Raw genomic sequence first — 16,787 nt, 5'->3', positions numbered from 1 at the left:
AAGAACATGGTTAATACACAGATGTACTAGTATGTAATAGAAAGGCATGTCATATTCAAAGGTATAATGTGTAAGCTAAGTAGATGCAATTTAACCAAATTGGAAGCAATACAAGCTAGACATCCGGCTGGAGTGGTGAGCATGATCATCTAGGACCTAAGAGCCTAGTGGGAGGCAGGCTGCTTCACCACCATCGCAGCTTTTTAGTTGGCTTCCAGGTGATGCCTATCTTTGTTGGGCTTGTCACTGGCTCGGCCAGTGCCCTGACTAGCTATTTGTCTTCTGGTGCTCACGGGATGGTGGTTCATGTAAAAAATATCTTTCCTTATCTTAATAATGTTTGGTTTGTGACTAACTTTGCCAAATGTTGCCACACCTAAAGCTAGGCAAGTTTGACTAACTTAGGTGAGTGTTTGGTTCAAGCCACACCTTAGGCAGGCCACACTTGGACCCCACATGGCATACACACACAAAATGTGGCAAGATTCCCTTAGGCTTGCCAACTTGTGGCTTTCATTTTGATGAACTAACCTTAGGAAAGCTTGGCAAAAATATGTGGCAAAGTGTGGCAATGCTAGGCCTAGAACCAAACAGCCCCAAAGACCGACTTCGACCTTTTGAATACAAGCTAGACACCATATGGAACATGCAACCAGATATGACACCGTGAAGTTAAAGCAAGCACCTGGGATGGTGGTTCATTGCGAGCGAGGTCATCAACTCCAGAGCTACGTTTACCGTCTCCATCTACTGACACTGCACCCTTTATAGCGCTGTAACGTGTCGTGCCTACCCGCAAAGAAAGCTGGCTCAACTTCTCTCTTCTCTTTTTTGCTTCTCTCGAGGCAGACTCTGAAATACCCTTGCATAAAAACACAATAGTGAGAGTATGGGTGAAGTGTGTGCAGAACTAGTGCACTGTAAAAGTAGTAGATAGCAGGTGGCTGAAAAATAAATGACAGGAGACATATGATAGCTCTACAACATTGCACGGCAAACAAAATTAGATTCTGCTCCGTATGATTTTGTAATATATGAGCACAGGAAATGCAGGTACTCCTCTAGCACACCACCACATGTGGTCATATCTAATATAACAGTCGACTGAAAATAAATAGGTCAGTCGATTTTTTTAATGAATCGTCCGATCTATAAGGAACGGGCAGATGGCCTTCGTCTACCTCCTGCCACTCACTATTGATGATCTTTCTCGAACCGCCAGCGACCACCGGCCCAGACCCCTGCCTTCGATGCCCCGCCCTCCCCTCGACCTCACACCACCGCCGTGCTTGGCAGTGCCCCCATGCCATCTCTTTAATCCCGGCTGACCTCCAGATCGGGCGCCAGTAGCTCTAGGCCGCACACGCCCCTAAGATAAACACCAAGGCGCTGCTTCCCTGGCGTAATAGGCGTACTAGCGCCTGTTACACCGGGGAATGCTTCCATTAAATGGGAATCAACTGGCCAGAAATTGAAATTCAGGGGGGCGGCAGACCTCTAGCTAAGGTGAAATAGTATATGAGGAGAAACCTTGTGCATCGCGAGTTACTAGGAACATCTAGTATGAAGATGAAGCGCACTAGTGTCTTTTGTGGGATGAATACCGTGCAAGAAGACACGTAAGATTTGCACAAATAAGGGAAGAGGAGTACCCTTATCGGTTGCTAGTGTGGTGTCAATATGTCGCGGCGATCTTCTTGTTTTTCCCGAGGAACCGATGTTTTGGAGAGCCGTGGATCCTTGGACAAGCCCATGGCCAAATTGTTGACTGTGTTGCCATGGCCGTATATCGGCGGAGGGGAAGCAAATCCGAGGCGGCGAAGGACGACATAGCAGGAACAACTCCAGTGCGGTGGACGATGGCGAAGTTGGAGCAGCAGTAGTGAGGCGCAGGACTACGTGGTTGAACTGGCTCGGGTACGGACGGCTTGGCCTCGGCTTCAACTACTAGCTGTGGAGGGTGTTGAGGTTGAGGTTGTGGTGGACGACGATGTCAGGGTATCGGCTTCGGCGTGATGGAGGAGGCCGGCAGTTGATGGGTGGGATGGGGTGGCGGACGGAGGACGCCGGGGTTTCGCGGCTGGTGGAGAGGAAGTTTTGGCGCCCACGGAGGATGAATGGGGAATCGGAAGGGCGGGCGGGGGGGATGGGGGGAACCATGTTTCGGTTTGGGACGCGCTTGTTTTTGGCTTTTTTGAACAGAAGATGGGATGCGCTTGTTTGAAATTTGGGGAAAGTACAAACTTTGCCCCCCTCTTAAATTTCGGACCTACTGCGGGTCGGGGGTAGGATGGTAATCCCAGTTGTCTCAAATAGTGGGCGGGAGCGATTTCGGCCACGCGCATGTGTGCTTAGGTGGCCATTGTGTACGAATGTTTTTTGGAGGCGGTTGCGTGGCGTCTAGATGAAGCTACAAACCTACCCCGGTTTAGACCTTTGGACGTGGGGCCGGTAGGTTTCACGGGTCGGAGTTATTAGAAAAGTAATTTCCTTGTACTACCAAACATTGGTCTCACGCGGTTTCGGGCGAGTAGAGTCTCTTTTGGCACTTCGTTCGAAATTTTGAAACACAAGCATTCACGTTTAGAGAACTCTTGAACTATGAGGATTGACCTAAATAGACAACGTTATATTTGACCTTGTATGTTTGAAAACCTCATTAAATTATCCATTTCTTTTTGAAATTTTTACACTTGAAAATCCTATAACTACGATTATTTTGGAATGGAGGAGCTAAATTTGAATCTATTTTGTACACGACTACATATGCTATTATGTACAAAATCAGAGCAAAGATTGGTGCCCCCATAATTTAGGTATGATTTACAAATGCCATGATATCAAATTCAAATAATTGAATGGACTTCATGTTGAATTCGATTTTTTTAAACCACCTTAAGTTGAATTCAAATGTATGCTAGTTCATAGGTAGCTATTTATAATGTTCATTGTGTAACTTTCGTATGTATAATGTGCTTTACACACACAACATGAACTATACTCACGTTTATATTCGATTGCTAAAGCGATGCATTGTCTGGAGTTCAAAATACTAACTATGTGGATCAATTGTGTTGAATAATAACATAGACATGCTCAAATTCGATAGAATCTAGATGTCTGATGGATCAATGACCGCTCCTTACGCGAATTGCAAATATCATGATCCCATCCTAATATTTGGATACAATTTATATCTTTAATCAATGTGTACAACAGTCTTTTACGTGTAGTTTCACTCTCCATCGGTGGTCTCTCACACATGCTCACACACTCTCTCCCGAGGTGTCTTTCTCGCACACATGCTCTAGATATAACCCTCCCTCCCTCTTGTAACCATTTACAACTGTTTTCACTAACCTTTATCACAAGCACTCTTCCTCTCGCAAGCATACACACGCACGATCCCCATCGACCCTTTCTATATACATGGACCTGCCTACGTGTCTCATGTACGCACATTATCTTTAGGCCTGTCTCTCACGCATTGTCTCACACCTCTCTTCCTAATCGACGAGTATGATTCTAGCAGAGCATTCTGTAGGATGACCCTTAAAGTTAGGTTGGATGAATAGTAATATCAGAGATAAAGGGGTTACCTTAGTCTGAGAACCTAGGGTTATAAATCCTAGCCAGCTTTGTCAGTGGACACAGAGTCCTTCACAATTCTGCTATCTTTGTCTTGTACGACTAGTCATCCATGGATCTTCCTAAATGCGTCACGGGCCAACCAATGTGGCGTAGGACGGAACCGAACAAAGGGCCTCACCTCGACCCACCGGACCTCACGCGGTGACACACCCTCTTCCCCCACGTCTCATTATCTTCTCACACCCACACATACCAACACAAACACCACACACAAAAAATTTCTCCTGGTGCCTCTATTCCCTCCCCCTTGCATATACACACTCAAGGGAAGGGAATCTCTCGTCGTGACGTCACATTCGTCTCTCTCTCTCTCTAGACCACTCTCATTTCTCATGCCATCTCTCCCCCGCCCCCGCTGGCCCCTCTATCCATGCCTCTCTCGTATACGTAATACACACACATACCTCTCTAGGCCCCGCCAAATGCATCAACTACACATTCACACATGTTACATCACATACCCCATTGATCTAAAAAGCCCTCTCTTCACATTTATTTCGCATACAACATTCCTTTTGAATAAAGTGTGGCCAAAAAATTATTTTAGAGTTTCTACATATATACAACATCACAAAGTTATATGGAGGAGTACGAACGCTAATTTGCATTGCATGGTGCCCACAATGATATTTATTCTGCACCATGAATTTGTATATTTTTATACTATATACAAAGTTAGTCATAATAAAGAGAAACGAAGAGCATCTCTCTCTCCATCGCATACCCCCCTGTACGCCCCTTTCACGTATGGACACAAAACTATCTCCAGGTCCTCTAAAAGTAAGCCCCAAGAAAATTCACGCATGTTTCATCTTTCTCTCGTGATATATGCAATGACGATCATTGTATTTGAAGCGAAAGCACGATACGTACATTGGACTTCAGAATCCACTCATTACGGTCACCATTTATGTTTAGTGGTTATTATACAGTCACGGGCTCACCGTACAACTCTGTATTTGCTCAAGACATGACTAGTTGACCAGTTAAACGCTCCACGTGTCACCTCTAGTGTTGCATCACATTATCTCACTACCATCGTGCCCATCTGTCGGCTTGTATCTACTCTACATCTACACTCTTATAAAATACATAAAATACACACTTATAAAAAACAGAGTTGGTGATGATGGTGTGCCTGCCATCCTGCAATATAGGCCGTCCGATTTATATCTGACGGATAGGAAAGAAACTATGACAATTTTGCAAAAAGGTACCCACACACCTCTCCGCATTTGCAAATAAGGCCTTCCCTCGTTCATCCTTTTCTCTCACAAGATAAACTAGTCATACAAATGCATCTTGATGTTACGTGCAATGCACGGGCATCTTGCTAGTAGGAATGAAAACAGACGACAAAAAATATTTGGACGGTGGTTCAAAGTCATGACCGTGGGCACAACGGACAAGGTGGCCTTGTATTGGTATGCTGAGCTGTCTATTTTAACACACAGGAGCTAGTGTAGTGATTATACACACATGCACGCATGCACACGAACTGCATGCATGCAACACTCACACAAACACATGCACCCACGCACGCAACACTCACACATACACACACAGCCACGCACGCACGCAACACTCTCACACACACACACTCATGCATGCACACACTAGTACACCACACGACGAACACACACTCTCACGCTCAAGTGCTCAACGTACACGTGCATGCGCACACATCAGGCCCTGATAGACACATACACAACCAGGTGATTCCCGCGCACAGGTTGGAGTCTTGTTGCGCCTGCGTAAATTTGTGTTTATCTGACCTTTTCCCTATGCGAGCTGACAGGTGGGACTCACAAGGAACGTGGTCAATTTAACTAGTCAACATGGCGCCACACAGACTATTTGACCGGTCAACGGAGTGCAATCCGATGCTGAACCGTGAGCAAGTGACCGTATAATCACCGCAAAACATATATAGTGACCGTAATCATCTTATTCTAAACTTCAGTGACCGTATTAAGCTTTTCTCGGTAGGCCCTCCAAAACTACATCTCTACACGTTCTCACATGTTACATCTAACAACTATGCAATACAACACTACTACTACACTCTAACACAATAAATCATATGTGTTTTTAGTTTTACTAGATATCATATTGTTACTTAGACCTCTCCCAATGCATTGGTGCTAAAGTGGGGTGCTAAGTGCATTAAAATGCTTAGCAACTAATGTCCCCAATGCATTGGTGCTTAGGTTTTGTAGCTAAGCCTTTTCTATTTAATTGTTTAGTAATAAAACTCCTTCATGTATTGGTTGGTAGTCTTTTTGTCTAGGTTCACGTGCTTAGCATTGGTTCTTGTTGGGGTCACCATAATCCTCTCTCTCCTCTTTAATTGCTTTGCCACATCATTTTTCTGCCTATGTGGCATCCTTAGCACCTGTACACCGTGGAGCACTGGGAATGTCCTTAATTATTCAGTTTGCATATATTAAAATTGCCTTTGAAATGTATGGCCAGTATCATCTACCGCGCGGGAAAAATCCCGCCCTTTCCTGTTTAATCGGGTTTGTATCGATGGATCGTGCGAAACAACAAAACTATAGTACTAGATAGTACAAGTGACAGTTCACTGGGCCGTCGTGTCATGTACTCCTCCGTCGAAAGAGTGGAGCGCTCGCTTTCACAAATCTTCTAGTCCCTTTCGCCGACATGTGGGACATCAAGCTACCGGGTCCACGTGTCATACCAGAATACAGTGCAGAGCAGCCGGGGTGAAGCACCCCAGTCATGGCGCCAGCATAGTAATGAGCAATGAGGCGTCAAATCACAAAGTTGCACCTTTCCCGCAGTTAAGTTGGAGGGACGAAGTAATAATGCTAAAAAAAGTTGGAGGGACGAAGCAACCATCATTTCACTCGTTACTGAATCCGCTTCTCCCTCATCTTCTTCAACTTAACCACGTGTTGCTTTTGCCGTTGTTCTGCCTCATGTGGGACACGGATCGGCTTGGTAAAGCACTGACATGTGGGACCACATGTTAGCAAACCGCCAGGACAACATCCTCTATAAATAAGAAACCTCCCCCGCCATCCGCGGCAAAATCACCTCCTTTTTACTAATCTTGATTCTATAGTTTTTTAGATCAATATAATTGAGATTTGTATAGATAGCACACAGGAGCAAAACCAAGTGGTACGGTTAAGGGCATCCACAATGTGTAGCCAAATGTGAAAATAGCTTTTGGCATCGTGGGAACCATTACGGACGGTGTTGCCAAAGCCAAAAAGATGGAACCGAAGCTCCCTGATTGATTGATTGAAGGAATAGAAAAATGCAACGTCTCTCCTCTTTCTCCCATGCTTGGACGCATGTAGTACAATATAGAGCATAGAGTCTACTCCCCTGCCCCTTCTATCACAAATCACAAAGTAGTGAGGTGTCAAATCACAAAAGCATGGACGAAGCAACCATCATTTCACTCTTCACTGACTCCGCTTCTCCATCGTCTTCTTCGAGAAACCATCTCACCGCACTAAGCTGGACGGACGACGCTATTGTGTACTCCTAGTAGTACTAGTCCTTTGGTTCAACAGACTTCCTGGATGCAAATAAGGCGGTTTTCTCGGCTTGCAGGCGGCACTTGCGAACGACTTACCGTGGTCTCCCTCAATGGTGTTCTCCATCGAAAGCACTTCGCCAAACCACAAAAAAAAGATATCGTCGACGTCACCGCAATGGGGAAGGAAGTCAAATATAGTTACTACCTCCACTTTTTTTGTACACAAGGCCAGTATATCAAAATTACAATTTGCAAAAGGCCACTAACACTAATCAAGGCAAAATTGATGGGGTTTGCCTCGTACTAGCAACCAAGGACATTAATATCCCCTGCATGCATGCGGAAGTGAGAAGGTTGGTTTGCATGGTGCTGCATTAATCAAGCGATGAGGAGTGAGATGGTTAGCTCTTTGGTCTTTGGAGAAAAAAATACGCATTAATTGACACGTGAAACGAGGATTTGTATCGATTAAATCCCGCGAAGGAAAACCCCGCCTTTCATTTTTAACACTAGTACTCCTAGTACGTACATACTTATCCTGTTTGGGTCTAGGCCTTGCATTGCCAAACTTTGCCACACATTTTTGCCAAGCTTGCCTAAAATTTTCAAAATGAGAAGGAGGTACACTTGCGCACGGCTGTCGCGGTCGCACCGCACCCTCACACGATCGCTCCTGCATGCCGCGGTCGCACCGCACCCTCACACAGTCGCTCCTGCATGCTGCAAACCCAACCAAGGGAACACACCCTCACTGACAAATGCTGTCGCATGTGAACAAACCAAACTCAGCCATCCTACCGCTGGCACATAATTTTCATTCATAGAGTATGTTTATCCAAGCGCATATTGGGGAGTATCCATACGGCCCGTGCGGTGGTCTGTTGGGGAAGAAGAAGAGGTGAGGAAGAAGGAAAGAAGGGTTAGGAGACGTAGGATATTCATCCAACCGCCTAAAACGGTAGACTGACCCAAGTTAGGCGACTTGCACAACAAATATATGTTTTTACACATCAAAAGATCCATAAAAACAACAACATAAAGAAAAACTATCACTGCTCACGGAATGACACGGCCTCGTTGTCTTTGGCTGCCGGCGCGAACCAGCCATAGCTGCCGACGTGTGTCTCCGCACCATGGTTGTCCTCGGCCTCCAGCTACTTGTTCATGCGGAGCGTGCGGGTGCTCTGCATGGATAAGAGCACAGCCCGGTTCAAGTCGAGGACGTCTGGTTCCGCCTGTAGGAGGGCCTCGATGGCAGCGGCATCCGCGCCCTCCGCGTCGAGTCGAGCCTCCGCCGCCCAATTCAAGTCCAGGACGTCCGGTTCTGCCTGCAGGAGGGCGATGATGAGAGCGACATCCATGCGCTCTGTGTCGAGTCGAGCCTCTGCCTCCCGGTTCAAGTCCAGGACATCCGGTTCCGCCTGCAGGAGGGCCTCGATGGCAGCGGCATCCGCGCACTCCGCCTCAAGTTGAGCCTCCGCCACCCGGTTCACATCCACGACATCCGGTTCCGCTTGCAGGAGAGCCTCGATGACAACGGCATGCGCGTGCTCCGCGTCGAGTTGAGCCTCTACCTCCCGGTCCTCCTTTAGTACCGTCATGTTGAACCGCTGGTCCGCCTGCACCATGGGGGACTCGGACACCGGCACGAAGTCGACGTCCATCGTCTCATACCCATCGGGGGCCTTCTGCGCCGTGACCTCCGTCGTGAACATTGGATCGGCTTCCTCCTCCTCGTAGCTTGGCTCCAGAGAACCCGAGGATTGGCCCGCCGCAAAGCGAGCTTGGGAATGGAGGTCTGTGGCCCCGACGTCAGCATCTTGTAGTAAGTGATCTTGCGGCGCACCATGGCTTTCCAGCGAACTAGGGGACGCTTGATGCGGGCTAGGGGATCGAAAGGTGGGGGAATGGGCTGGAGATTAGGTGTGGTTTTAGGGCAGTGGATGGCCTAGGCCGAGCAGTGAAGGTTCTGGTGTGAATAGTGGTTCCGGTGACGACCGGTCAATCAGTTTTGACTATACATCGCTCTTGTCGCGTTCGCGTTGCAGCCCGACACGCTGGACCCTCCACATTGCTCACCGAATGGAACGCGCTTGGTCTTGCGTTCTCGCTCGCTTGTGGGACCGCAGTTGAGAGCAAACCGAAGTCCTCCCTCCCCCATCCGTGTCATTTATTATACTACCACTCCCTCCGTTTTATGAGGAGTAAATAAAAATAGAGGGTGTCGGCGTTCTGGGAACGGGGGTCCCCGGACTTGCCTGCCTGCGGCCTGTGGCGTGGCTCAAGCGAAGGCCCAGTGCAGCCCAGCTTCATTAGCTCAAGCTCAAGACCCTCGCGAGGGGCCAAGCCTCGTGGGGCGGACGATAGGAAGCTTCCTTAGGAGCAGCCTCATTAGGCAGGCTCGCGAGGAGGCGGAGAGATCAAGGTAGGGCACCTCGCGAGGAGCCCGTGACGCAAGCCATGACGATCGAGACCGGGCGGGCGCCAGGCGGGCGCCGGCCTGTGCAGTGTCCTTGTTTCCCCTTTGGTGCAAAGGGGGAAAGCACAGGCCAAGGCATCAGGAAGAGGTTACCGTTTTGGTGCAACAAGACCAAGACCAGCAGAGCAGCAGGATGGAAGTCATCGTGGAGCCCAGGACGGCGTCACCGCCAGAGTCTTTGGTAGTCGAAGACCAACTTTAGTCAGGATAAGTGTACTAGATGTTCCACTTCAAAATGGCCAATTGTTGGCGCCCTTCCCGCTCATTATTTGGGAAGAGGCCCAGGGCCTCCCTCTATAAATAGGACTAGCCACCACAGTAGAAAGGGGAGGATCCAGATTGCGCATAAACTAGAGAGAGAGAAAGAGAGGCGACCGAACTGACCCAAGCAGTTCATCGCACCAGCTCAAGAACAGCCCCTCGCGAGGCTGTTCTCCCTTTGTATTGTTCATCATCAGCCCCTGAGGCAATCCACCACACCACACACTGGAGTAGGGTATTACACCACAATGGTGGCCTGAACCAGTATAAACCTCATGTCCCTTGTGTGTTCTTCTTTCTAGCCTAGATTCCTTGCGAGGCTTCGAGACGCGAGTTGGTAGGGGAAAGATCTTCGTTCGCACCCCAGAGTTTGAACCCCAAGGGTCTACCGGAACCCGAAATCCGACATTTGGCGTGCCAGGTAGGGGTGCACCGAAGTTCTCCCTTCCGTCGACCCGCTCTCCACCGACATCACGCGTCGCCCTCATGGTGGACAACGCGCCGCCCGCTCCGGCAGCCGATGCTAGCACTGGGGCCAGGGGGCTCTGAGGCTTGGCCCCCGCCTTGCGACAGCGTGATGGCCAACTGGTTTCCCATGGCCCTCGCTGGTGTTCCGCGCATGTGGCTGCTCCACCAACTGATGGATTCTGTGACCTCCTGGGGGGAGCTGCGTGACCTCTTCCTCGCCCATTACGCCGCGCCAGTGCCCCCGGTCGTCGCAGCTCTCCTGGGCGGCTCACAGGCACCACCTTCGAGCCGCCACATCAAGCCGTTCACCCACCAGACCGGCACCGCCTCCAAGCGCCGAGAACCCCCCCCCCCCCCCCCGGGCTGGGTGGTGCCCAAGGCCGATCTGACCTTCAGCTCGGATGATCACCCCTCCAACCCAGCCTGTTCGGGCACGCTCCCGATGCTATGCACCCCCACCATCTGCCAAGTGGCCGTCACCAGGACCCTCATCGACGGTGGTGCTGGCCTCAACATGCTCTCAATGGAAGCCTTCAGCCTCCTCCATGTGCCGCCAGAGCGGCTTCAGCCCAGCAGGCCCTTCTCGGGCGTTAGAGGCGGTTCCACCGACTCCTTGGGACAGATCTGCCTCCCGGTGACCTTCGGCACCTACGACAACTTCCGCACAGAGCTGATCGACTTTGACATCGCCCCCATCGGTCTCCCGTACAATGCCATCCTCGGCTACCCAGCCTTGGCTCGGTTCATGGCTGCGACTCACCCGGCGTACAACCTCATGAAGATGCCCGGGAGCAACAACGTCCTTACCATGTCCGGAGACACCGGGGATGCGCTGCAGGCGCTCAAGCTTGCTTTCAAGACGGCCGTGGCTCCGCAACCCACCAGCACAAATGTCCTCGAGCCCAAGGGGGCTGCGCCAGCTAAAAAGAAGCAGCTATTCAGCCAAGACAAGGCGGAGACCAAGCAAGTACTGGTCGACGAGGATGGACCCACCAGCGCTACCTTCACCATAGGCGCCAGCCTTGAGCCTGAGTAGGAGGAGGCCCTGGTCAGGTTCCTGCGCGCGAACAAGAAGGTGTTTGCATGGGAGACTAATCAGCTGGCAAGGGTCCCAAGGAATGTAATTGAACATCATCTCAACGTGTGCCCCAACGTGCGCCCCGTAAAGCAGAAGGCAAGGCGACAGTCCACTGAAAAGCAGGCCTTCATCGTCCAAGAGACCTGCAAGTTAGAAGCAGCAGGAGTCATTCACGAGGTCCGCTACCCTGATTGGCTGGCCAACCTTGTTGTCGTGCCAAAAAAGGGAGGAAAGGAATGCATGTGTGTCGACTTCACCAACCTCAACAAAGCATGCCCACAAGATCGATTCCCGCTCCCTCGCATCGACCAGATCGTCGACTCTACCGCTGAATGTGACCTATTGTGCTTCCTGGATGCCTTCTCGGTTTATCATCAAACCAAGATGGCGGTAGAGGACGTGGAGAAAACGGCCTTCCTGACCCCGTGTGGAGTGTACTGCTATACCTGCATGCCATTTGGGTTGCGCAACGCAGGCGTGACCTTTCAGTGGCTGATGCACATCACCCTGGGCCGACAGCTCGGGAGGAATGCTGAAGCTTACGTCGATGACATTGTGGTGAAGTCTCGGGAGGCGAAAACCCTGATACAGGACTTGGAAGAAACCTTTGCGAGCCTCAATGAAGTGGGCCTGCGGCTCAACCCGGAGAAGTGTGTGTTTGGAGTCCCCTCGAGCAAGCTCCTGGGCTTCCTCGTGTCCCACAGGGGCATCGAGGCCAACCCAGAGAAGGTCAAGGCAGTGAAAGACATGAGCCCTCCGAAGACCCTCAGAGAAATGCAGAAGCTCACCGGGCGTGTAACTGCGTTAGGACGTTTCATCTCCAAGCTGGGGAGCGAGCACTGCCCTTCTTCAAGCTGATGAAGAAGAAAGGCCCCTTCAAATGGACTGAAGAGGCCGACAAGGCATTCCAAGATCTCAAGAGGTACCTTACCAGCCCTCTGGTGATGGTAGCTCCGCGCCCTCGGGAGCCCTTGGTGCTCTACCTTGCAGCCACCCCCTATTCCGCCAGCGCAGCCCTAGTGGCAGTTAGAGAGGAGCGCCGGACCACGGCCGCAGCCACAGTCCCGACCGAAGCAGAGCAAGGCCAGGAAGGCCTCGCGAAGACCACGACCGCGACAGAAAAGGATCAGCCTCATCAGGAGAATGCACCCGGAGCAGAGGAGGCCCCCTCAGGCAACCAAGTGCTGGGGGCCACATCGTCTCAGGAGGTACCTCAACCTCCAGAGGACGCGGGCCGCGCCAGCACCCTCAACCTCGTCGAGCACCCGGTATACTTCGTCAGTACAATGCTATGGGATGCGAGGGTGCGGTACCCCATGCCCCAAAAACTCCTCGCACTATTAGTGGCCTCGCGCAAGCTGCGACACTACTTTCAAGGCCATCCCATCAAGGTCGTCTTAGCCTACCCCCTGGAAAGGGTACTCAGGAGCCCCAACTCAGCTGGGAGGGTCGCCGAATGGAACATTGAACTGCAAGCATTCCAGCTAGAATTCAGCACGACCAGGGTCATTAAGGGAGCCGCGCTTGCAGATTTCGTGGCGGAATGGACAGAGGCACCGGGGCTCAAAGCGGGCGAGGACCGATCACTTTCCCCGGGAAGTGAAGCGCCGGACGGCTGTGTGATGTACTTCGATGGAGCATTCTCACGACAGGGCGTGGGGGCTGGCGCAGTGCTCATATCCCCCACTCAGGACAAGCTTTACTATGCTGTGTAGCTCTGCTTCCAGCATGGGGAGAAGGTCTCCAACAACATAGCAGAATACGAGGGCCTGATAGCGGGCTTGAAGGCTGCCGTCGCCTTGGGGGTAAAGCGAATCACCATCAAGGGCGATTCGCAATTCCTCGTCAACTTCTCCAACAAAGTATACGAGCCGAAGGACGAGCACATGGAAGCATATCTCGCGGAGGTCCGCAGGATGGAGAAACAATTTTGGGGGTTGGAGTTACAGCACGTGCCCCGCGGCACCAACCAAGAGGCTGATGACATCGCCAAGAGGGCATCCAGGCGGCTGCCTCAGGAGCCTGGCGTCTTCGAGGAGCGACTCTTCAAACCTTCAGCGGCACCATCGCTATCAAGCACGGCACAACCTAGGGAGGAGCTCCCTCAGCCGCCCGCCTCGGGAGCCCCGGCCTGTGGCCCGGCCTCAGGGGCACGCTTGCTCCTGGCGCTGGAACCTCAGGAAGGATGTTGGACTGCAGAGTTCAAGGACTACCTGATGCAAGGGACCCTGCCGGAAAAGAAGGAGGACGCGGAGCATGTCGCGCGGCAGGCCACGGCCTACTGCATCAAGGACGGAGAGCTCTACCGGAAGCGACCAAATGACGTGTCCTTACGTTGCATTTCTAGGGAGCAAGGAAGGGAGCTATTGGCAGACATACACGATGGAGACTGTGGGCACCACTCATCATCACGAACCCTCATTGGGAAGGCGTTCTGCAGCGGGTTCTACTGGCCCACATTACTCAACGACGCCATCGAGCTGGTGAAGGCTTGTGAAGCCTGCCAATTCCACGCCAAGCAGATCCATCAGCCAGCTCAGGGCCTGCAGACCATACCCCTCTCATGGTCGTTCGTGGTTTGGGGGCTGGACATCCTGGGCCCATTCCCTCGGGCGCCAGGGGGCTAACGTTACCTCTATGTTGCCGTGGACAAGTTCACCAAGTGGGCTGAGGTGGAAGCTGTCCACACTATCCCAGCAGGATCCGCAATCAAGTTCATCAGGGGCCTCATGAGCCGATTCTGGGTGCCTAACCACATCATCACCGACAATGGTTTGCAATTCACAAGCAATCTCTTCAAAATGTAATGTGCTAACCTTGGAACGCAGATATGCTACGCTTCGGTAGCACACCCCCGGAGCAACGGCCAGGCTGAGCGAGCCAACGCAGAAGTCCTGAGGGGCCTCAAAACCCGAACCTTCAAGAAGAAGCTGGAGGCCTGTGGCAGGGGCTGGTACGACGAGCTCCAGTCTGTGATGTGGTCTATTCGCACGACCGCGACCAAGTCGACTGGCGAGACCCCGTTCTTCCTCGTCTACGGAGCTGAGGCCGTCCTCCCTCACGAGGTCAGGCTTCATTCCACACGGGTCTTGGCATTCGATGAGACGCAATAGGACGCCATGCGAGGGATGGATCTCGTGCTGGGGAGGAACACCGTCGAGAGGCCGCGCTGCAGGCGGCAAGGTATCAACAGGCGCTGCGATGATACCACTGCGGCAACATCCGCCCCAGAACTCTTGAGGTAGGGGACCTCGTGCTCAGACGGGTCCTCTCCAGGGAGGGGTTGCACAAGCTCTCTCCCATGTGGGAGGGCCCATTCAAGGTTGCTCATGTTTCCAGGCCCGGCTCCGCGCGCTTGGAGACCCAGGAGGGGGTACCCATCCAGAACGTGTGGAACATTTAACATCTCCGAAGGTTCTACCCCTAAGCGAGGCCCAGTGCCTATGGAAAAGGCCTGGTGCCTGTGAAGAAGTCCAATGCCTGTGAAGCTGCCGCTTTTTGGAAAAGGCCCGGTGCCTGTGAAGAAGGCCAATGCCTGTGAAGCTGTCGCTTTTTGGAAAAGGCCCGGTGCTCGTGAAGAAGGCCAATGCCTGTGAAGCTACCGCTTTTTGGAAAATGCCCGGTGCCTGTGAAGAAGGGCAATGCCTGTAAAGCTGCCGCTTTTTGGAAAAGGCCCGGTGCCTATGAAGAAGGCCAATGCCTGTGAAGCTGCCGCTTTTTGGAAAAGGTCCAGTGCCTGTGAAGAAGGCCAATGCCTGTGAAGAAGGCCAATGCCTGTGAAGCTCACCGCCCGTGACACTCTCACGTAATAATGAGTGGGGCTGTACACGCCCCGGAGTCTCTGGAGTGCCGCCCTCGGGCCTCGGGGGCTCCCGCCCACGCCCAGTGGCAACACTTAGCTCCGCGCTGGTGAGAAGTCCTCGAAGACTAGATTAGGTGCCGGACACGGCTTTTTCATTTGCTTTCTGCAGTTGGCTTGTTCGTTCCTATTTGAAGTTTTATTGGAGCTGTTGCTGTCCCTAGCTTGCGACTCTTTGCCTTTTTGCTCACTTGCCTCATTTTCTCTCGCGCAAGTCTCGCGAGGGAGTTCCGCAGGCACCCTCGCGAGTGTTTTCTGCCCCGGTCGTTTGAAGCTTTCCTATCTGAGTCCGCTACGGGAGCACCCCTCCCAGTCCATGCCCCTTGGGCGTCGCGACGCGAGCACATGACCTGGGTCGGTCGCCCCCACAACCAAGATCAGAAGCTACCCCTCCTGACTAATCCTTGCAGGACATGAAGCGCATGGTGAGGCCTCAACCTTGGGAGGCGAGGACCGCGACAAGCCTCCCCGAGCTAAGTGATTCCCGCACACGGGCATGCGGCACGGGAACACAACACAGAAATAGCAAAAACAACATGATAATTAACAACAACAGTTCAACACGCCCCCGCGGGGCCCTATACTACTTTCTTTTTGCGCAAGGAAGGAAGAAAAACAAAATAGGCACGACTTGCTCGGCACCAACTCACGGCGAGGGCTCGTACTGCCTCCGGAGCTCAGTCAGATTCCTCCTCGCGCTTCATCGAGGCGCGACGGCAGACTGACCCGCTACCTTCCCCCAGGCAGGCGCGACGACGCGGGGGCTGGTCGCGGCCACTGCTGGAGGAGCTGCTATCCAAAGGAGAGTCGCCGAAGCTTGGCGAGCCCCGAGCGCCGCTGACCACGCGCCTGCCGCCATCTTCATCCCGTTCAATGCCGGGGCTGGGTACACGGCCGCGGTCATCGTCTTCGGGGCAGCACCCAGCACGATGACCATCTTCCCCGAACACCCTCATGTAGAGGGTGGCATCGCCGTCGAACTTGAAGTGTAGAGTGCATTGCTGGCTCAGGCCATGCGCGCGGGGAAACGTTTGCCAGCCGCAGGTCAGGGCCGCATTCCCGACGATGGAGACCTCCAGTGAAGCCCATGAGGCCCTCGGGGGAAGCGGAGACGCCCACGTCCAATCAATCGCCACATAGCATCCAAGGCCGCAGGCTATTGGGGCCTGCGGCGCTTTGCACTTGCCCCTTCGCTTCTCTGCTAAGCCAAGTCCGAGTGCGCCTTGGGCCCGGGGGCTACTGTCAGCGTTCTGGGAATGGGGGTCCCCAGACTTGCCTGCCTGCGGCCTGCGGCGTTGCTCAAGTGAAGGCCCAGTGCAGCCCAGCTTCATCAGCTCAAGCTCAAGACCCTCGCGAGGGGCCAAGCCTCACGGGGCGGACGACAGGAAGCTTCCTCAGGAGCAGCCTCATCAGGCAGGCTCGCGAGGAGGCGGAGAGATCAAGGCAGGGCACCTCGCGAGGATGTAACACCCCA

Source organism: Triticum aestivum, chromosome 4B (assembly GCF_018294505.1).
Source record: "Triticum aestivum cultivar Chinese Spring chromosome 4B, IWGSC CS RefSeq v2.1, whole genome shotgun sequence".
Classification (NCBI taxonomy): domain Eukaryota; kingdom Viridiplantae; phylum Streptophyta; class Magnoliopsida; order Poales; family Poaceae; genus Triticum; species Triticum aestivum.
Note: the sequence above shows the minus strand (reverse complement) of the source record.